Source organism: Armigeres subalbatus, chromosome 2 (assembly GCF_024139115.2).
Source record: "Armigeres subalbatus isolate Guangzhou_Male chromosome 2, GZ_Asu_2, whole genome shotgun sequence".
NCBI classification, from domain to species: Eukaryota; Metazoa; Arthropoda; class Insecta; order Diptera; family Culicidae; genus Armigeres; species Armigeres subalbatus.
Genome location: NC_085140.1, coordinates 105,390,788 through 105,414,798, shown reverse-complemented (window position 1 = coordinate 105,414,798; position 24,011 = coordinate 105,390,788). Strand labels below are relative to the sequence as shown.

Genomic DNA, 24,011 nt, shown 5'->3' with positions numbered 1-24,011 from the left:
TTTTCGGTGAGGTGGTTACTGGTAAAAGTGGTGAAACTTGATGAACTGATGAACTTTCAACACTTCTACTGTTTTATATCAAGTTTTCCGTTGAGTAGTTGTATGTCATATTTCATCTATAAGCGCGATTTTTTTAGGGAGGCTGTCGTCGTTTGGTTGGGGCCCAATTTTTCCCGAGCATCATCATATCCTGGACAGTTGACTATAATTTGTTTGACAGTAAGAATTTGGATTACATTTTGTGCAATTGGGTGGATCTGTTTTTTTTTTGTAGTAGATAGGCATGTGTTGATTGCGTATGGCCAATTCGTAGTCTCAACTACTGCATCGTTTATTTCATAATATCTGGGACACCGCAACTTTCCCGGTCGACTGAATGCAAGGTGAAGGTGAAGGTGCCCAAAAAGGGTGACCTGACTGTCTGCGATATCTGGCGAGGCATTATGTTGCTGTGTACCGTTCTAAAAGTTTTGTGCAAAATAATACTAGCCCGGATTCAGGAGAAGGTCGATGCGACTCTCCGGCGGCAGCAAGCCGGATTCCATGCCGGAAGATCCAGTGTGGACCATATTGTCACGCTCCACATCGTTATGGAGCAGGTAAACGAATTCCAAGAGTCCCTTTACTTGGTATCCATTGACTACGAAAAAGCTTTCGACCGTCTCAATCACGAGAATATGTGGGGCGCCCTGAGACGCAAGGGGGTTCCTGAGAAAATCATCGGCCTCATCGAAGCACAGTACGAGGCCTTTTCGTGTAGAGTGCTGCACAATGGGGTCCTGTCCGACCCTTTCCGGGTCGTAGCTGGTGTGAGGCAAAGATGTATTCTATCACCGTTACTGTTCCTCATCGTAATCGATGAGATTCTAGTAGATGCGATTAACCGTGAACCAAACCGCGGGCTGTTATGGCAGCCTATAACCATGGAGCACCTAAACGACTTCGAATTGGCTGATGACGTTGCACTCCTCGCGCAACGGCGCTCTGATATGCAGAGTAAGCTCAACGACCTTGCCGAGCGCTCCTCTTCGGCAGGTTTAGTCATCAACGTCAACAAAACCAAATCGTTGGATGTAAACACGGTGACTCCTTCCAGTTTCACAGTAGCCGGGCAACCAGTAGAGAATGTTGAAAGCTTCCAATATCTTGGTAGCCAGATGGCGTCAGACGGCGATACCAAGATCGGCGCATATAGGCGCACGTATAAAGAAAGCAGGGCTGCCTTTGCGAGTTTAAGAAATATCTAGAAAAACAGGCAGATAAGTGAACGCACCAAAATACGAATTTTCAACTCTAACGTGAAATCTGTGCTGTTATACGCTAGCGAAACATAGTGTGTATCAGTGGAGAGCATTCAACGGCTGCAGGTGTTCATTAACAGATGCCTGCAGTATATAATTCGGGCCTGGTGGCCTCACAACTGGATCTCAAACAACGAGCTCCATCGTCGTTGTCACCAGAGGCCGATAGCAACAGAAATTCGGGATCGGAAGTGGGGCTGGGTCGGCCACACTCTACGTAGGGGCGGAAACGAAATCTGTAAACAAGCATTAGACTGGAACCCATCGGGACATCGCAGCAGAGGCAGACCCAGAAGCTCATGGCGACGAAGCCTCAATAAAGAAATAAAAGAAGTCGACCGAAATCTAACCTGGCAACAGGTTAAAGCGATAGCCGGGCAACGCTCAGGATGGAGATCTTTCAAGTCGCCCCTTTGCACCACCGGAGGTGTACAGGATCCGTAAGTAAGTAAGTAAATTCGTAGTCTGGTTAGTATAAAGTCCACTCTGCAGTTCACACTTTTTGCATTCTCTTAATTTCTTATTTCTGGTTGATTCCCATTCCAAATTGCCATTTGTTATTCATATTTCTTTTTATGATGGTTTTAGTTTCCTTGTGATCAACTATTTTTTGCATAATCATGTTGAGGTCGAGGGGTCGTTTGGCATCAGCCTTGAGATCCAACCGAAGGTAATGGATGTTTTTTTTTTCCGGTAATGTCATTGAACAGGATTGATTATTTCATCTTTGAGGTAAGATTTAATCTTTCTCTTTTCGATAGTTGTTATCACGCTCAGAGACTCGGTGCATATGATGAAGGCACCTACTCTATTTTGGTTTGATATCCACTTCAGAGCTTCAAATACTGTCCTGCTTTCGACGCTGTAGATGTTAAGTAAGTTATGGGTTCTTTTAGGTATTACATCTCCTTCCACAATTACACTGAAGCCGGTTCTGGAGTCTGTTATTGATCCGTCAGTGTGTAAAACTGATTAAAGGTTTTTCGTTTCAGGATTTGATGGATGTATTTAACAAGATTGCCTACACCCAACCGGCGGTTGTTAGATTTTCAAACAATTCTGTATAAGAATCTACCAAAACCTGTATAAGAATTGGGCATATGCGAAATTGTTAGATTCTTATACAAATATTGTATAAGAATCTAACAATTTTGTAAGGTTTTCTTACATTTTTTGTATGAGAATCTAACAATTTCGCATATGCCCAACTCTTATACAGGTTTTGGTAGATTCTTATACAGAATTGTCAGAAAATCTAACAACCGCCGGTTGGGTGTACTACTTTGTTTAGTATCAGCCTACGTCAGGTGGTGTCGTAAACCTTTTTAATGTATGTCAGGCTTTTAGGGGGAGGGGAGAGGAGATCCGAACAGCATGACGACCCATACAAAAAATCAAGAGGTTTTATTCGAAAAGGGTGACGAAGTGGGGAGGGTGGTTGAAAATCGCCAATTTTTGTGTGACATATTTTATGAATCTTTTCTCAATATAATTTTCGTAGAAATTTCATTTTTGAAGAAACGTCATTTTCGGAGAAATGTCATATTCGAGGAAATGTCATTTTCAGAGAAATGTCTCATTCGGGGAAATGACACTTTCAGGGAAATTATGTTTTCGGGAAAATATCATTTTTGGGAACAAGTCATTTTTTGGGACATGTCATTTTCAGAAAAATGTCAGTGTCGGAAAAAAGTCGTATTCGAGGAAATTTTATTTTAGAAGAAATGTTATATTCGGAGAAAAAATATTTTAAGGAAAATGTCACATTCAGGGGAATGTCATTTCCGAAGATTTGCTACTTTTGGGAAATTTTTCAATTTGATTTGGGAGATAAATTTTCGGAGAATTGTACAATCTCAAAAGTACAATCAACCTCGCATGAACTAAAAAATGCGCAATTTAAATTATAGCTAACGTTCTTTATGTCTAACGCTAATATGCTTAACACACTTATGTATGACCTTGCACGCTACACCTCCCAGACAGCTTCCCCTTTTCCCAATGACCCTTCCTCTCTATAATCGTTTGCTCAGGATAGAGAATATGTGTTGCTTTTTTGGTGGAAATAGGCCAAAATCTTCTGAAGTTATTCTAAATTGCTTTTTTTCTTAACAATACATAGCTCCAACAACCTCCAGCATTTCAAATGACCCTTCTCTCTAAAAAAGATTACTAACACATTCGGAGAAAACAATGTAATAACATTAAAATTAATTTGCAATGATGCATAATAAATTCCTAAATATTGTAGAACAATGACTTTTGAATGAAACAATATTGTATAACAGCTTGAAAATCACTCAAACATGGTCAAAATCTGAACGAAAAGGATCACACTGTTCACAAGAGTTCTAGAGCTCATGCCTTTTCCTTTACAGGCTGTTGTGATGACTTTTGTCGTTTATATCTCTTGTTAGATTTTTTTGAAACCTTAAAATGTCATGGAAACACTAAATCGACTTGAGCAATTTTGAAATGTTATTCAAATAAGCTGAAAATATAAATGAAAGTTTTCACTAAAAAGCTCTAAATAGTTTTCTCATAAAGATTTACCTCAGCGTAAAAAATGGATGCTGGCCTGACCGATTGAATACCTGTAGAGGTATTATGGTTAGTCATATAACATAATTTTATTCAAATCCAATTTTCCTAAAATAGTGAAATAAGATTATGTTGAAACGGGACGAGAACTGTAGTGGAAGGGCATTTAAAAAAAATCCTGTAAAATAACAACAAAGACTCAACCATTTTCATCGTGTTGTAAAACTGCTTGGAAAGCTGTTGATAGACATTTCGAGATACAGAAATCAAAGTCCTGAGATGATTCGCTGTTCAATCTGGAAATCAAATATAATAATGCTTACTTGAACAAAAAAACGTGTAGTCTTTTTTTTTTCAAGTTATAATTATGTTATGCCTTCCTGGTCGGCTGAGTCATCAATTTTTCTAAATTCTCGGCTCATGGGTATGAAAAAAAAAATTAGTCGTTTCAGGATCATTTTGCCGAATTTTGTTTGGCCAAACGCTGTTTGACCGTAAGGGTCATTTGATCGAATGCCGTTTGGCAAAACAGTTGAACATTTTTAAATCACATTGTGTGAAATGAGAAATAAGAGTGAAAAATGAAAACCGAGAAGTGAAACGTAAAAAGTGAGAAGTGAAGAGTGAAAAATTGTGAAAAACTAGAAATGAGCCGAGCGACGTTTAAATTCTTCACAACTCTTTTAAGAACTGAAAACAGAGAAGCAGAACATAAACTGATGAATCGGCCTTTATTTTGCATCTGTGGAACACAAAACATTGTTAGTTCAAGAGGTTAGTATATTATTATCTCAATTGTCTCTAAAACGCTATAAAAATGATTATAGCGTTTTAGAGTAATTTTGATTCCCATTTCTTATAACATGTGTTACGTTTTATTTTTGTTCGTACCGTTCGTAAATGTTAACCCTTAAATGCGCAATGTTGTTTTAAAACAACAAACCGAAAATACGTTAAATGTTAATAATTTCAATGGTTATTTACGTTAAAAATATTTCCGACGGATTCTAAAAAAAATCGCCTTGCGCCTTTAAGGGTTAAAGTGAGACTGTACCATTATTTGTGACACCATGTTCTTCGTCTAGTAGAAAGCCTGTAAGTAGGCAATTAAATTTTTATGTGGATAAATGTTCCAGTCACAGACATCAAATTATTGATGCCTCATGGCATCGATTCTATCGATGTGCCCAAATAGGATAACAAAATCCAGCTATGAATATAGCAGATTAACTGCTGTAGACAAAAAGCAATGCGCAAATCAAATACGTTTGCGGGATTTGACTGATGGACAAGAATACTCGTCATATCTCGCAAAGGGCGAAACATTGGACGTTTCTCTCGGGGCACAGAGAGATCGTCAGTTATTTTAATTAGTTGATTGTTATTTGTATTTTCATGTTTGTATGTTTGTAAAATAATTTTTTGTAACACATGCCATGTCAAATTTCTATATTTCTACTTTTTTTTTCAAGTTATTTCTAGGTGGCGGCCATGATGAAGGAATCTCTCCTATTGTCTTCGAAAGACATATTGATATTCTCCACGGTAGACAGCAAATTGTAGACGAAACGAAGCGTTTGACAATGTTGCTGGATTATGTTCGTCTGATGTAGAAAAGCATATTTATTATTTTACAATTCATAGAACTACCTACGTTAATGTGTACAAAAATATCAATTTAATCCAACTAGTTATCATTTGATTTACAATCATCTTCTTAATTCTGGGGTGTCAAGTTTTACTTGCAAGAAATAAGGGCCAGTTGCCAAGGCTATATGACCTTGATTTACAATCAAAAATTTCAATTTTATTTCAAAGATATTACCAACGAAATTTAAATCAGATAAAAAACCAAAATCAATCATCTTAAAATTAACTAGAACACAAATTATACAAAATTAATTTCAAAAGGCCAATATCCTTGACCCAATTCTTAGAAGTGGGGAAATCTGGTTCCAATGATATTAATTTTTAAACCGGTCAAATTCTGTTTATAAAATATTAAACTAAGTAATAAAATTAACTTCCTGCCTCTGCAAAATCGACAGACCTCTCAGACTGCCAAACCAAGCACTTTCCAGCCCAACTCCATGGAGCGTAAATTAACCTCAGATAGTGGAAAGTGGAAATGTATAACGGTTAGCAACAGCGGTCTCAGAAAATGTATAGCAGCCGAGCATTCCTTTCTCAAGGACACACACTTCAGCACCCGAATAAAAACTGGCAGTGGGCCTCTTTGTGAAGACTGAAGGCATCCCGAACCCGTCCGTATCCCGTAACTGCGAAGGCTGCGAATCTAGGCCCTTTTCCTTACCGTTTTCCACTGGCAACGCCTTCAAGTATTGATTCCGGAAGAATCTGTCGAACCTGCTGCTGCTTCCATTTTGTATGCTAGAGTTGCTTCCGTTGTCGTCGGAACACACAGCACAAGAGGTGTCACTAGTTTTTTTATTTCTCCTCTTCTCAAAACCCGACCGATACCACTTTTGCACAATGTACCTCCGTATTATACACACAGTGTATTCAGTCAGGCTCTCCTCCACATAGGCGAGCGATTCCAGTGAAGCGAACTGTCAAAGAGCTGCTATACAATCGCCGTCTGCTGCCTTCTCGATTCATACAAACGATCCGAAATACACTGACACAAGTTATAGCTTCACTTCCAAACAGGCCTTCCACGCATACACTCACACCCGAGAAACACTGAAAAAGTTCCACAAAGGAAACTGAACACACTTTTTTTGCTGCTCTGCCTTAAGCCCCCTTCTTGGACCTCCAGCCCAGTCCCTCACGCAATCATCCCTCGCCTCACCTCACTTCAATCCGCTGCTCGATTCTATGTCGTTGAGTGGGGCAACGAAAAAAAAAATCTTCTCGAAGTTCCACATCACTTTTTCCTACAAATTCGGCTCGCCATATTTGCTTCAGCTGATGGTTTCTTCCTATCAATTTCTAGGTTAGGTTCACTACTCAATAGTGCTGCCGTCCCCACTAGGATGGTCATTCACGTTACACCACACCACACTGGGCCAACTTTGGGGCTCACTTTCTTCACTTTCTCCGACTCAGAAAAACCGAACCACAGCGCGACACCGACTTGTGTTCCAAAGTGTTCCCTACGACGGCGATGACTACGACTGCTGCACCGGGACTCCCGAAGAAGGACTTGCTGCTGCTGCTGCTGCTGCCAGGCTGCTATATTGCTCGACGAAAGGGAAGACAAAAGGAAGGTCCACACCGTTGTCGTCGTCGTCGTCGTTCCTGCATCGTCTTTTGCGTTCGAACGACACACCGAAAAGAGATCCAAACCGAATGAGCGAGAAACCATCAGGCGGCCCCTTTCGTTTCGATCACCATCAATCTGCCTGCTGAATGGGCCGGAGTGGGAGGGCGGTTGTATGGTACGGCGGGTTTGCCGTCCCGTTCCGTTGCGTGCATTGGGATGGCGATTGCACCAATACAGTGGGTTGAGTTGGCGAAGTGTTTGTGCTGTTTCATTGATTGTTTGCACCTATATGAGTAGGTGTGTTTGTGAAATGCCTCTTGTATAGCAGGTCCGTCGAGGGGTCTACCGAAGTTTTGGTAAGTTTTGTTGCTACTGCGCATTTCTTCATCCATGGAAATGTTTGAGGCGTTACAAATGAAATAAATTAATAAAATTAATTGCTTCTAGTTTCTATTTGCTGTTTTGAGATTCTCAAATTCGAACACTCTAAAGTTTTTAAAATCCACCCAGCATTTACTCTACTAAACATACATAATTATTCAATTTTCATCTGAGTTTCTGTTGGCTGCTTTGAGAGACATTCTAAAGCATTTAAAATTTATACAGCATTCACTCTACTAAATATACATTAATACATTACTATGTATTCAATTTTCATCTTAGTCCTCCAAATAGTAATGTTTATTCTATGTAACTGTCTTTCCGGTGGCTCATTAACACGATGAGAATTTTTATGACTCTTGAACATATGTATTCTATTGGTTATGATTTTTTCATCACGTTTGAATTGTTTGTTTGACTCGTTTGAATTAGTATCACGAAGCGAAGGCGTACAGACCCAAAACAAAATTCTCTGGAAATATGTGTTGTTGCGACGGATTTTTTCTGGCTTGAAAGAAATGGTTTTGACAACAGTGTCCATTTCACACAGTTTATTCAAAGCTGAAATTTATTATTCAACTATCAATTATCATTGAGGTTATTATTTATAAGAAGTAACTTACAAACTAGTTTCATTGCGATCCACGAGCCAACTATTGAACTGACAAACTGTCTATCAATGAAGCAAAATCAACAAATACAGTGACGGAAAAAAATTGCGGTTATAAGGTTCATAAACAAAACCTCCGAGATTTTTTTTTTTTTCACTTTTCATATTTTTTCTCAGTTCAAAGTTAACAATGTATTCGTATTGCACAAAAACTATGGTGGGCATGGTGGGCTTTCTGGCCGTGCGGGTGTGGTTAGCGGCGACAACTTTCTAGTCGTATGTGCTATAGAGTGTAGGTTAGATTCCCACCCAGTAAGGAGAATACTTTTTGTGATAATTCTCCACTGGTCCACTATGTGTTGTGAGTTGTGAGGCCACCAGGCCCGAATTATAAAACGTAGGCATCGGTTGATGAATACTTGCAGTTTCTGTGTGATCTCCACTGATACACACCAAGTCTCACTGGCATATAACAACACAGATTTCACGTTAGAGTGCGAAGACTAATCTGATTGTATCTCCATATATATCGTAAACTCTTAATCGTGGCTCGCTGGCGAGTTGTGTCAGCTTACCTTACTGAGCTAACGTTAAAACATTCCATGTTCCAATTGACCTTCCCGTCAAAAAGTTTTAATCGCTCAATCGATTCTTTGACTTATTTAAGGTCAACTTTCCCAATGAACCCATACTTTTTGAAGTCTGTATCTATTTTTAAAATCGAAAACAAAAACCGATAAAGTGCTGCACGTGTGAACCGGCCTGAAAAATTCACCCGATGTTCGTTCAAAATCGGGTCAATCTTGAAAAAAACAGCACTTTTTCGATTTTTGTTTTCGATTTTAAAAATGGTTAGAGGCTTCACAAAATATAAGTTCTTTGGAAAAGTTGTTCTCAGTGTAACAAACCGTCCGAAAAACCTACAAAGAAAAATCAGTTCTCGATTTTTCTTTATTGGTTTTTCGGACGGTTTGTTAAGCTGCGGGAGCAGTAGGTTGTTGGCCAACGGGAAGGGGCTGCCTACTTTGACATAGCTTCCGGGGAATAACATTTCATACTGGATGCAAGAGCAGACGCTGTTGGAGCCGCACCTACTTGGTGAATAGACACTCGATCAGTCGGGCGAAATTTGTCTAAAGTCCCACCCAACACCTAGTGCGCTATGAGCGGCACACGATCACTCTGATAGGGTCAGCTGGTGGATATTTGCTTCTTTTTAAAGAAGTTCAGCAGAGCCCACTGTCAAGCCTCACCACATCCTAGGCAAGTGCCCAGGCTACACTACCAGCTAAGCACGCAACCCTTTGCTGGCGCTCAATTTTCATCGTAAAACCCGTTGGAACTTGTGAGTTATAACCAGAGCTATGTTTGACGCTCTTTCCCAGTTATCGTCTCAGCATTTCGTAGCCCTTTCAAATAATTGGGAATTGAATATGTTCTTCCATTAGAACCACCTTCAACAGGTGCTGGTTCCGGATTTCATGTTTGCGATCCATTTCCCCAGAACATCCCACAACTATTCGATGGGATTAAGATTGGGAAACAATAGTGGAGTTTTAGGCCTAAGCAGTTAGGCCTGGCGCCGTCAGCGGTGTACGCAAGGTAGACACGGTCCATAAATAACAAAGACTAACTACTAATATTCATTCCTTCTTTCTAATTGACTGCGTAGACACGGCCGACGCTGTTATTTGTCTTCGAAAGCCCAGTGAGAATGAATGACCTATCCCCCAAAAAACATTGAAAAAGAGTGTTAAATATGTTATCGATAAGAATTTGTAAACAATTATCGTAAATGATTTCAATGAATGGTCCATATTCAAGAAATTGTTTGTAACTAGTCATAATATTTACTGTTTTGGTGCAGGAACACTTAAGGACAAGCATCACAGAATCCAAAACTAAATTCACTAGCGTTTTCAGGGGCACACCACTCAATACGGAGGCAGCGGACAACTTTTGTTTTTATTATTTCATAATGAAAATGACAGTTGTGCGATGCTTTTATATTGAGTGCTGTGCCCTTGAAAACGAGGGTAAATTTTGTTTTGGATTCCGAGATGCTTATCCTTAAAAGAATTGCTTGTATGTTTTCTATGTTTGTTGCCGATTTCCAAAGCCTGCGATCTTTGACAATAGTGGGCAGTGTAGCATTGCCTCCATGCGGTACCCTCTGGAAACGATAGTCGATCAACGCTAGTTGAGTTTTCTAGTCGAATAAATGAACTACGACCAATCTGATAGCGCTCTCTAGCGCTTTGAGCTAAGGTTGATGCCGGTTAGGTCTCAATTATTTATTATTTCTTACATCAACAGACGACTTAGGTCCTAATGATGGTTATCCTAATTAATACTAATAAAAGTCATGATAATAAAACTAGCAATGGGTAATGTTTTTAACATAACCGCGAGTAGACGTAGGACTTATATAAAAGCAACGTATTTACATTTGACTTCTAACTTTTGGATCTATGGAGTTTGATTATAGGTGTTGATATTGGAAACGACAACTTCCATGTTTATTCAAAGCTTCTGAAAATAAAACTAATAAATAAATACATAATTAGAGTTGCTTTGTTTCTAACTATCAAGCCCTTATTTACTTAAACAAATGTAGGGCATTTATAGATTTCTTAATGATGATAGTATTTGAAGTTTTAAAATTCTATTAATACAATTTTTAGACTTGGGCAAAATGTGCTATTTTAGGGGAACCCGTTTACCAAACAAAGAAATACAGCACAAATATGCTTATTTTTGCTAACATGCTCTCTTATTGTATTCTTCTTCATCCACCACCGCTGCCCTCGCTGCCTTAGCCATCATCGGCCACTAGCCATGAACTCCGAGCGATGCGATGGGCGATTGCATCCATCGCAACCGACACCACTGCATCCGACCATCATCAAGCACAGAATGACAAAAAAATGCGCCCACTCCTTTCATGCATATTCGCAGACCCACTGGCGACTGCATGCTGTGTAGGTAAACAAACACAGCGAACGAACGAACGAAACGAACAATGCGCGAGCAAAAAGCACGTCAGTACGCGTTGCTGTCACAAATTGTAATGGCTCGAACACGGCAGGCGCTGCTTCTTTTATACACGAAGAAAATCTTCCGCTAGACCCGAAGGCCCGTGACATACCGCATTCTGATGTCCGTGTTAGGAATGCACGGGATTGATTACATATGAAATTTTTGCTGGCTTTGACAAGAATTGAAATTTTCAATAGTCTATCGTTAAGAATCTTAATTTTCAATGAAATAGGCAAATTGCTGGAGAGTGTCCGAGTCGATTGATATTTAAATATTAAAAATCCATCGAAAGATAAAGGCGCTAGAATCGTTTGAAATCTTCCCTTCCAGCGTAACGCTCTCGATTTCCAAAAATCTAAATGACACCCAGTATAGTAAAGAAAGACGTAAGTCCTACGTCAAAAACATTAATTATTGAATATGGCAGAATAAGCCCTTATAAAATTACGACGAATCGTCTGTCGGGTTAGAAATAAATTAAAACCTGAAGCAACCTTGAAATGCCCGTTGTAGACCCGTTGTAATTCGTTCTTTGAAAAGATATCCTCAGCATTCCGTTATTTCGCAGTGTCTTAGGTCGAACGTTCAAGCTTACTGATTCCAGAGGTTCAGGGCAGTCAATTCTGCTTTGGAGCGTATCAGCAACGACCATTGCCTGTGCACTGTGCCTCCACAGTTGTAGACTTTCAAGATTAATTAATTGACAACGGGTGCTGTAACTGGGTAGTCGGAATGGATCTCGCCATGGAAGCAACCGAAGAGCAAAACGAATGAAGCATTCTGCTAGGATTGACAACCATCCGTTTCAGTAGGCATCAAGCGGCAAATGAATTGATATCTTGTTGTAGCAACAATTTTTATGGTTTGTGCTTAACGTAAGAACGACACGACACTCATAAGAAACGCGACGCGAGACAAGACATAACACTTATAGTTCTTACAATCGTCAACAAGTTAAAATTTACCTTATCTGTCGACCGGTTTCGGGTGCGATGTCACCCATCATCAGGACAATGTCCAACCCATCATCAGGACAATGTTGGACATTGTCCTGATGATGGGTGACATCGCACCCGAAACCGGTCGACAGATAAGGTAAATTTTAACTTGTTGACGATTGTAAGAACTATAAGTGTTATGTCTTGTCTCGCGTCGCGTTTCTTATGAGTAGTATCTTGTTGTAGGTCTTGTTGTTTTTAAACAGGCATCGGAAGAACCCAGGAAACCTAGCAATGCAAGAAGCGTTCCAGCATGCATCAAGATTGCTTAAAAAAACAGAAAATGCAATGTAAAAGGGAGTACTACTACGGACAGCTGGAGAGAGCAGATATTAAGACTGCATGGAAATTCGTCAACGTCAACCTAGGAAAGAAACGAATCGTCAACAAGATATCTTCACTGGAGGTGAACGATCAGGAAATTATGGATACCAAAAACATCTGTACTGTCTTCAATGACTACTTTTGTAGTATTGGACCGTCCTTGGCAGCCAATATCACAAGTGATCATTGCATCGATAAGTTCGGTACCCTCGTTCCCTTATCTAGTTCGTTCTATATGACCCCCACAACAATCAATGAAGTAACAACTGTAGTCAACAACTTAGGAGCAAAAAAGTCAGCAGGACCCGATAATGTACCGCCATATTTGTCAAAACCCATCACAAATTTATCACACAATTCATGATGGAACTATTCAACGATTTTTTTCCACCGGACAGTATCCAGAATGTTTGAAACTTGCGAGAGTAGTTCCTATACTCAAGTCTGGTAATAATAAGGATCCCAATAACTCGACACAGTTGTTTCATAAGGGCCAATGTCGCAATGAGCTCGAATGGAGTAAAATGGGTTCGAATGTTCCATGGCATGTTTTCAATTAGGGTTACTGCTCCTGGACTTCATCTCATAGCTCCGATATTGGTCTCACGAAAAACAAAGCAATGAAAAGGTATTTTGTTTGTTTATTATTTTTGTGATTTTTTTCAGCAGTGAGCATGCATGTTAGCAAAAGGAAGCGACGAAATTGGTGCGGAATTTCTTTGTTTCGCTATGAGATGAATATATGTACAGTGAGATTGAAAACGGAACAGTTCCCCTATATTTCAAAGAGTAGATGTTATTTTAAATGTTAATAGTTTGCATGAAATTCATCCATATCTAATCATTGAATCCACATATAAATAAAATTTACTTCGGATTTATTTCGATTTGAAAATAGGTTTAAAGAACTAGTCGTCCTTTTTTTCTAACAGTGTACACTTGCGTCCTTCAGAAATGCGCTATAATGTTTTTGACAACATCCCTTTTGCCCAAATTCCATGCCCGGCTGTTAAACTATTTGTCAGTATCGCCTGTTTGCATCGCCCCGTTGTGTTTTCAAAGTACCGTTTAGCCCTTTTGCTCACATGTGTTTTTGATGCAAGAACAAAGTGTCATAATGCAAAAATGAAACACAGTTTAGCCCTTTTGCTGCCATGGAGAAACTGGGCGCAATCGCACCGAGAAAAAATTCCTACGGAAATGTAATATCGCCCTTCTGTATTTTCCTGTTTTTACAGCAAAAAAACAATATTTTTTACCATTTTGAATATGCTACATATAGTACATTTCCAGGAGGTTCGATATATGACATAAACTCGATTTGTTTACATTTGCGACTTCGGCCCTTATGAAACAACTATGTCGAACTATCGACCAGTCTCCTGCCTGTCCGTTCTGGAAAAAAGGTTGGCCACGAGTATCGTCAGCTTTGTCCAGCGGTTCCAGCTGGTCTGCGACCATCAATACGGATTTCGTTCTGGATAAAGTACCCTAACGGCCTGCAGTGATTTAGTCGATAAAATATACGATTTACTCGATCGTCACTGGGTGCAGCACTTTTCATAGACTTGAAAAAAGCGTTCGACACTATTGACCATCGTATGCTAATGACCAAGCTTGATGCGTTGGGATTCCGAGGCGCTGCAAAATTGTTAATAACTAGTTAGTTACATAACGAATCGACGCCAATTTGTTTCAATCGGAGAAAGTAAAAGCTCTCTAGGTCTCATTGAAACTGGTGTACCCCAAGGGCCTATTCTATCCCTGCTGTTTATCAACGATATATCCAAGTTACCTCTGAAGGGCAAGCTTCGACTATTCGCTGATGATACCTCATTACTTTATGAAGCAAATTGCGTTGCGGATCTACAAAGACAAATCAAGGAAGACATCGTTGTCCTACAAGACTCCTTCAATACATTGTCCTAAAAGACTTCTTCAATTCTTCAATACTGCTTTCCCTAAATCTCGCCAAAACAAAGTACATGGTTATCCACTCTCCTCGTAAACGTCTGCCTCCACGAGATACTTTAGAAGTTCATGGATGTCTGATCGAGGAAGTTTATGAATATTCTTTTCTTGGACTTATTTTGGACTCGACGATGAAGTGGACTGAACATATTAATATGCTTAAAAGCAAGTTAAGCTCCATTTGTGGAATATTGTGGAATATATGTGGAATATATGATAAGGCTATACCATACTCTATTCCACTCCAGACTTCTGTATCTGGTTACTTGTTGGGACTCATCTCGTCGATCTTCAATGAAGGAACTCCAAGTAATTCAAAATAGGTGTTTGAAGATAATCAATGGTAGACCATCGCTATTCCCAACAATCGCACTTCATAGAGAAGCTGCTGATTCAATTTTGCCGATAAAGGCACTTCAGGCTTTTCAAATCATGATACAAATAGGCAAAATTTTAACCGCACCATAACACAAATATCCAAAGAACTGTTTACAACAGAGAATCAAGATATGAAGGAAGCCTAACTTTAGCAAGATACAATACTGAGTTTGGTCGCAGAAAATTTGCCTTTACCGTCAAGCGCAACGGTAAACCCTTTCACGGCGAGTGCTGATAGCCAGACTATCGCTCAACCAGCCAATACTCGGGTTGTGGGTGGTCATCGTGCAGCTTGGTGCAATTCATTGAGTTCATAAAGGAACTGAAGCAGAACCTGCCGTATTTTGACAGTCTGTTCAAGTCGCAAGGCAAGATCAAGGCACGTTCATTATACGACTGGCTGGAGGTGAGAAAGGCCGTGAAGGGATCCCAGACCGAGGCCTTCTCCTTTCGAGGAGGTGCGAAGAGGCGATTGACTTCACCTTGCATGTCAACGAGGGGAGGACTGCGACGCGCTCCAAACGCACCAGGCAGCAGGGCCGGTGTACAGATGAACCGTAAAGTCAAAAGACGTGCGATCACCAAAACGAAGCAGTGTTTAGCCGGGAAGCGACCTGGTGCGACCCAAGCAGCCGGGCACTGGGGAGGGGAGGATGCTAGCTAGCCTCCGAAAGTTCAACAGCGGACAGAAAATCCCTGGCAACTTGTCAGCAGAGCAAAGCGAAAGGTGGACGCACCTCACCCAGGCAAGGACGCGAAGGAACAAAGATGAAGCTTTGTTGATAAAAACCGACAACGGAAGGTACGCTGAAGACTTGGATTCCATGAGATGTGGCGAAATATTTTCGGCACTGGGCGAAGTCGCACGCAGTGTTGGTAGAATCATATCAAATATCAATCATCGAAGCCTCACGCGCGAGTTAACTCGCTTGCGATTCTGCTAGGAGAGCATCGTGCTTGAGTTTTTTAAGCAGAATCGCATAATTTCGCTCATTCGCTGAAAAAATAATTCGCTTAAAAAAGCGTAAAAAAAAACAATCCAAGCGTATTTTATGATCACGTATCAGGAATCGTAATGCTCACTCACGCCGATTTTCGCCTAGAAATCATGTTGCGTGAAAAACGGCCTGATGAGAGATTTTTTCTATTTTCCCTCACTGTCAGTGTCGCGAGTAGATTTGCTGGGTTTCTCACTTCTTTCACCCTTTTCGTACCTCCACCACTGCACACACAAGAGTAGCCGTTATGAAACAAGTGAGCGCAACCTAGTTCCATTTTTATTGGTGTTCTGAGTTCGAATTCCGTTGCGGTTATACATTTTTTTAAATGAACACCGAAATTTATCGCAAACGATGAGTGACGCGTAAGAATGATGAAACAAGAAAAATTCCATCAAGTCGGCACGATTTTCGTTTATCTTTCAGGCTTTTGGCCCGAAAATCGCTTGTTTTCTTCTCACCGAAACGAAAAGTACGAACCCTGTTACGTATAGATTGGTTATCCATTGCTTTAAGCAAAGAACTTAATTCGATGAATTTAAAGAAAAACTAACGCGTAGACCCCACTTGTCATAAGACGAGTTAGTACAATCCCATTGAATTCCACCACTTAATTGTATCTTGACAGATACGTATTTCGACCTCAAATGTAAGGCCGTCTTCAGTGTCTCGTACTTGACTCGACTTGAAGAAAATGATCGCAGCTTACACTATTTATACTATAATAATTTATCTAGGTACTTATCTAGTTACATTTACTACGGTGTTTACTTCTACTCGCTTGTTTCGCTTAATGCTTAGGTATAAACTTGAAGAGCCAGGAGCTACCATTTCCTTGATCTTTATTCAACAACCGCGTTTGTACGTTTCCACGGAGAAAAGACATTTCTTAAAATTTTAATGTTTGATGTCGTAATTGAATGATTTTCCTGATATACATGTTCAGCTACCTTAGACCTAAACTCATAATTTAACCCCTTATCAGTTTCCCTCTTAGCCTTACTTACTTCTGCAATATGTTCTTTGAACCTTATATCTAACGATCTTTTTGTTTGACCTACATATACTTTATCACACTGTGAACAATTAATTTGATAAACCCCGGCCTTATTTAACATTTCTACTCTATCCTTTGTGGAGCCCAACAGTGTCTTCAGTTGATTGCTTCTGCTGGAGAATACTAAATCGATGCCGAATTTCCTCAGTCGATGGCGTAGCTGGTGGGTGATGTGTCGATCATAGGGGACCGATACCCTCTTCAGCGGTTCATCGATCGGTGTCAGTGTTGTCAGTTCGTTTTTTCGTAGGTTCCTCTGCTTCTTGTTGATGATTGCTTGTATTGTTCTTTCCTTGTATCCGTTGATCCTCGCTGTTTCCAAGATGTGTTGTAGCTCCTTCGTAACGCGTAGAAATCATGCTATGATGCAAATCACGAGTCGAATCATGAACGATTCTCTGGGCCATGAGTCGGGTGGGGTTTGACTCGCGCTTGATTAGAATCGGAGGATGAGATTTAAAAATTTTACGTACTATGACCAGGGAACTACTCTTGGTGCTGAAAGGTGGAGCACAAAAAATGGCCCAAGCGGTCCTGGGTAATGGCGTCGAAGTGAGGACGCTGGGAACCGAAGTAACTCTCCAGTGTTAACAACAGGACGAGGTTACTGAAGCAGATGACAGCATCTTCGTCGTCAGCTCGCAGTGTGGCGCAGAGCTAGAACAGACTTCGAGGTGGACCATTTGACACACAGGTAGCCTTTTCCAGGTTACCAACCACTGATGCCAAAAAGGTTTTGGCGCTTGAGAAGCTGAAAATCGGCTGGCCAATATGCCCAGTCAGCATATTCCAGCCACCCTCGGTGGAAAGGTGCTTTAGGTGTCTCGAGTCTGATCACAGGTCCAGGGATTGTGAAGGATACAAGGCGCAGGCCAGCGATAAGGCAGTAGCAGTAGTAACCATGTTATGGGCGGACCTACGTGCCCTTCCGGTGGTGATAATAAGAGGACGCCGTGCAAGTAACACAGCTGAACCTTAACCATTGTGCATCTGCCCGAATAGGAGACTGACGTCGCTCTACTGGCAGACCCAAACAGCGTCCCTGCTAACGACGGCAACTGGGTAGCTGATGGGTCTAAGATGGCTGCGATTTACACGACGGACTGGTATCCGGTCCAGTAAGTCATAAAAACACCTGTCGCGGATGTTGCCATAGCTAAGATTAATTGGGTATTCGATTCCAGCTGCTATACCCCATCTCGATGACCAATTGAACAGTTCAGCCAGATGATCGATAGACTATGCGAGTCCCGAGCTTATGTATCTCGAAGTTGTGTCGCCTAAACTAATACTTGGAGCTGTTACAAGTATCGAAATGCATTGAAATTCTGACTGGAAATAATACACAACTAACAAAATTGAAGTTTAGTTGAAGAATACGCCTATCTGCACGATGTCTTGTTGATGACATCCGAAAAAAATAAACCTATGATGGTATGCAGAGCTGTTGGAGGATTTCAAATCAAATGAGACAGTCTCGCCGGAAACTATTAAGCTTGGACGGTTGTGTAAATCTTGATCAATAATTATCTTGTGCAGACAACAAAATGTCATGCATAAAGCCGTGTCCGACAACCTGTCATTTGCACTATGAGTTTGACAAGATCCAACCAATTTGTATGCTTTGCGGATAACATCGACGGTTTTGTGAATTTCGACTTGGGTAACTTTTCAAGTTTGTAAATTTTACAGATTTTGAGTTGTGTCTGTATTGTACAAAACCATCGTTATGAAGAGTCCTGGCAAAACGTTTGAAACGGCGGCCGAATTGTATACCAGTTTGAGAAGTAAAGCAGCACAAGTTGGATTGGTAGTGAATGCATCGAGTACAAAGTACATGCTATGCTGATAGGAAGGACAGAGTAACAAGGCTCGTCACGAAAGACGGGAAGTGTATTTGAGATGGTAGAGGAATAAATTAAACTACCTCGGATCCTTGATAAAGAATAACAAAAACAACAACAGTCGAGAAATTCGACGTCGCACCATGATTTGATTAAATCGCAAAATTATCATTCGATAATTTTAAGATCAAACTCAACATCGCCCTTTTTGAATACGTCCGTTGAATAGTTTTTTTCGCACTCAAAATTACTTCGAAATTATTTCAAGGATTTTGATAGTTATCATGCACAAACGATTCCTGCTCCGCTGATATAATCTCAATTTAATGGGTCTCAATAATTAACTTTAATCATCAAATTCACCCGGCTATGGAAACAAAATCTTCCCGAAACACTCCGGCACCATCATCACTCCCCTCAACTCGCACGGGCTGCCCGACTCACATCATTCAGTGTTGAACGGTCGGTCGATTATTCCACCGCCGCGCCGCACACACCATCATTCGCCGAGAAGCCAGCTGTCAAAAAGAGATCGATACTCACGTCGCTCGCTTCTGCTCCACCTGATTCGTTCGCCGTTGCCGCTCTCGCTCTCACCAATCTCGCCACATATACTGGGCGCTCGTCAACTTTCTCGTTCGCTCCCGTGTGTACCAGTTTTTCGTGTTCTTCTTTGGTTTCAAATTTACATTTTCCTCGTCTCGACGATCCCACAACCACCCCCTCACACCATTCGGCGGAAACCTTGTACTCCCCAAAAATCTTCCAAAACCAAAAATCATGATTTTTTTTCGCCTCCACCCGCAACAAGGTTCTGATTCTCTTTGTGACCGTCGACTTCATCATCATCGTTATAATCATCACACATTAGGGTTCGTCATTAATCCCTCGCCGAAAGCGGCTAGGGACCAACTACTATAGTCAGTGTTCCTCCCCCGGCAGGGAGCGCCCTCCACCGAGAAACCTCTTCGTCCCCCTTTCAACTGTTTCGTTCGCAATGTTCCTAGCTACCAGCTGCTTAGATTCCCCCTTCTGCATCTCGCGTGCACCCCTCGTCGAATTCGCCACCAACAACACCAGCAGCAGCGGCGGCTTCTGGTGGATTACATTATAGGAAACTCTCTCGAGGGTTGTTCATAAATTACTAGGACTATTTTTTGCACGGTTTTAGTCCCGCTTCTGTTGTCCTTTTTCTAATGGTATCCTGTCCGATCCTATAAAGATCAGAATTCAGATTGAGTGGAGTCCCTCCCCAAATAAATCTACGCGGTTGATGAACAACCCCTTTGCTAGTGAGCAAGTATGTACAGTGCATATGTGGTGCTGCTGCAATTGTATAGCCTCTGACTCCGGCAGCAGCAGCAGCATCGGAAAACTATACCAAACCGACCAAACTACAACTAAGCCCCACTGCCACCTAGTAACGAACGGGTAACGCTGCTTGCTGCCGCCGCTCGATGCCGGTGTGTGCGAATCTTCATCGAATGCTCTCCTCCTGCTCCTATTGCTGCCATCATCATCATCTAGCTGACCGTCCGTCGTCGTCGTCGTCGTTTTTGCTGCTGGTGGTTCGGTCTGTCGAAAACTATTTACAATTTTTGTTGCTTAGGAGAAAAATCGCCTTATTTCCGCTGGGTACCCTTCCTGCACCCCAAACCAACTCCGAAAACCCATCTCCATGAGAAACCGCACCACCATGGAGTAAGGTTTTAGCAAGAAACGATTTGCAAGCGCTGCTCGCTCTACCGGCTGAACTAGCTCATGGTTCAGTGTGTTTTAGCGTTAGGTTCATTGGTAGAAGCTTATTTCATTCAATTAGTGTCAAACTCTCGATCTGAATGGTAGAATTTTAAATTGTGCGGAATACTGGAGTTTACTTCATCGGTAGGCTACGGTGGGCTTGCTATTTCAATCGAATGCCTAATTGTTCCTTATACTTTTTCTTCATAAGAAAATTATTTTGAGCTTTTTACTGGAATGTTTTCACCTGTCATAAGACGAGTTTATACAATCCCATTGAATTCCACCACTTAATTGTATCTTGACAGATACGTATTTCGACCTCAAAAGTAAGGCCGTCTTCAGTGTCTCGTACTTGACTCGACTTAAGTCGAGTCAAGTACGAGACACTGAAGACGGCCGAGACGGTCGAGTCAAGTACGAGACACTGAAGACGGCCTTACTTTTGAGGTCGAAATACGTATCTGTCAAGATACAATTAAGTGGTGGAATTCAGAGGGATTGTATAAACTCGTCGTTTTCTTCAGTTAAATTACATATCTTGGTATTCCTTTATACACTTATAGTATACACTTTAAGTTTTGTGTATAATGTACAAGTTTGGTATCTCTTACTTAGTTACTTTTAATCATCAACGTTTTCAGGGGAGAAGACCTAATGGACACCTTAGAATAATTAATTTGTTATTTTGTAATCAGATTTTATTACGGGCCCTCCTTAGCCGTGCGGTAAGACGCGCGGCTACCAAGCAAGACCATGCTGAGGGTGGCTGGGTTCGATTCTGGTATCGGTCTAAGCCATTTTCGGTTGTGAAATTGCCTCGACTTCCCTGGGCATAAAATTATCATCGTGTTAGCCTAATGATATACAAATGCAGAAATGGTAACTTGGCTTAGAAACCTCGCAGTTAATAACTGTGGAAGTGCTTAATGAACACTTGGCTCCGAGGCGGCTATGTCCAAGTGGAGGATGTTATGCCAATGAAGAAGAAGATGTAATCAGTTAGGTATCACTTAACAGACTTTGAAAAGAGGGTCCAATTCAGTTTCGACAGCTTCTCTGTTCCCGGATCGGCTTCTATTACTCAGTCGCCTAGGAACCGATTGTGTTATTTTTTGTGTGTACATAATCAATACTCCATAGATGCTATTATAGGTACTGAATATCTCAATGCTGAGTAATAGTTGAGGCAGGGCATGCAAAATAGTAATCTTTTTTTCTATTTACAACTTTTGCTGGAGTAAGAGAACGAGTTTGTTCGTGTTCTATCTCCTCAGATTCTAAACGTACGTTGTCATTGTTATCTCTGGAAGTGATACAGTGATCAAACAAACGGCAGTGAAAGAAACTTTCCGTAGAAAATGAAAAGTTTATGAGAAAAGCTCTGATTAATTCACCTAGCGATAATGGTGTCTTCCTCGGGTATTATAAAAATAGTATTTAGGCCATAACTTTCGAGTCCATAGTCCGATCGGGTCTGGAAAAGGATTCCGCATGTCTACTGAGAGAAAATCGGTCAAAGATAAGGTTGAAAAATGCACACACACACATCACCTCAGTTTATCGGGCGAAGTCGGTCGGCATATAACATTATGGGTCTCCTGATCCTGTTCGAAGTTTTTGGAGGGATTCTATGCCGTTACGCAAAGGCAAAAAATATATAATTTGCCCATTACTAGCATCAAGCTCACTTTGTAAGTTGTACATGTTTTCGAAACAAACCTTGGAAAGCAAAATCCTGCCAGAACAATGCACCGTTATATGCAAAATTTGATTTCCTCGACCAGATTGAATTTTGGAGAAAAACGTTTGCATTCTTTGCACGAAATCGATAAAACATTGTGTTGTGACCTGATATACAATTCCTGAGGACGCGAAGATAATCCTCATCGCATCACAAAGCAGAACTCTAAAATGCGGCACCTGGTTTTGACAGAGCAGATTTTTTGAAAGCATCCTAAAAACTATAACAACTTCAAGGTGCTGATGAATTATTCAGCTGTAGTGATTGGTTGTGGTTGCTGCAATAGGAATGGGTGTGTCTATGTGTAAGAAAGATGTACGACCGAAGTTGCCGTAATTTGGATGGTTCGAGGAGGAGTCATGATATGGGAAAAGGATCGGTTTCTCACCTAGAAGCTAGTAATTTGATGGATTGGCTGTGTAAGTCAATACTCGGGATCCATGAATTGAACGCACAAATCGAGTGGCTTAGTGAAATCCTTTGATTGACCGCGAGTACGGAATCATAGATTGACCGCGTAAGTTGTAGGAAACACGGCACGAGATCCATCAGGGGTATTAGCACCATTAATCAGTTCCGAGCGAGGGAACTGAAACCTTAAAGCACGATATGCAAAGGCAAGTGATTGGGTGGTGGCCGATCAATGAGAGAAGGCGCAGGTTGAGGATCAATGGAAAAAACGGCCTTTCAGCATAATCAACGTCTACAGCTCACACCCCGTAAGGACTGATGATAATAAGGACACATTCTACGCGCAGCTGGAACTTGAGTATGATGGCTGCCCAAGCCACGACGTCAACATCATCATAGGAGATTTGAACGCTCAGGTTGGACAAGAGGAGGAGTTTAGACTGACGTTTGGAAAGTTCAGCGCCCACCGGCTGACGAACAAAAGCGTCCTACGACTAATTTCGCCGCCTCTAGCACCTACTTTAAATACACCCTTCCGTATCGATACATCTGGCGACAGAATCACAAATCGACCATGTTCTGGTTCGAAACTTCTCCGACTTTATCGACGTCAGGGCAATTCGTGGCGCTAACATAACATCGACTCTGACCACTGCGCCCAAAACTGTGTGGTGGTGGTTAAACTGCGCCCAACACTATCCATCAACAATTTTCGGTTCCGACGACCGCTGCTTTACGCAGTTCGAGACATCGTTGCCGAAAGAGGATGAGCTCGATGGGACCCCTCTTGAGAACTGCTGGAATACAGTCGAATATGTTGGACTAAGTCGACGGAACGATTGGTTCGAGGAAGAGTGCAGACAGGCATCGCGGGCGGTTGTGCTGCCGCTAGGGACCCGAAAGACCGGAATTACAAACTTTGGATACTGCCAAATCACATGTTCTACTCTGTTTTGTACCTCGAAGATTTCACAAACGGCCCGGAAGGACCTACCGCCGAATTTATGTGAAAGTCCGGTGTGGCCGGCTCATCCTTGAGACTAGGCATGTCGTTCCAGGGTGCCGTGGATCCGTTGACCGTTGACGTGGGCCGATGTACCCCACAGTGTCCCAGGATCCAGGCAAAAGTTGTCGCCTGTCTCGACTAGGGCCGATTTGTCGGGAGTGGAGAGCTCCGGTTTTCGCCGCTGCATTGTTCAGGAAGGCTATCCGACAATGTTTGGTTATTCTCTGTAACGCCAAAGCTGACTCCTTCTCCCGAAAGGAAACTGTCAATGACATGGTTTCTAAACTCGGTGTTTAGCAGCTCAGCGACCGATCTTCATAGAGCTGACACCTCTTTCAAAGCGCTTCGTAATGCAACACTTTATGTTAACTGTGGAGGAGTGCCAGCGGACCCAAACCACTTAAGCTGATGAGGTCGTGTGCAGAATCTATAGAAATGCGCG

The 24,011-nt window shown here is 41.5% G+C and overlaps 1 protein-coding gene across 25 annotated transcripts in view; it reads right to left on the bottom strand.

Moving 5' to 3' along the window:
- Positions 1 to 24,011, bottom strand: part of LOC134210579 (phosphatidylinositol 3-kinase regulatory subunit alpha) — a 140,924-nt gene that overhangs the window by 96,401 nt on the left and 20,512 nt on the right. Inside the window, exon 1 of one of the 25 annotated variants that reach the window (XM_062686683.1) lies at positions 6,157 to 7,055. The exons of the other annotated variants lie outside the window; for them this stretch is intronic. The gene's annotated coding sequence lies outside the window, so the exon portion shown is untranslated. Of the gene's footprint in view, positions 1 to 6,156; positions 7,056 to 24,011 lie in introns of those variants that run through there. 25 annotated transcript variants of the gene reach the window in all.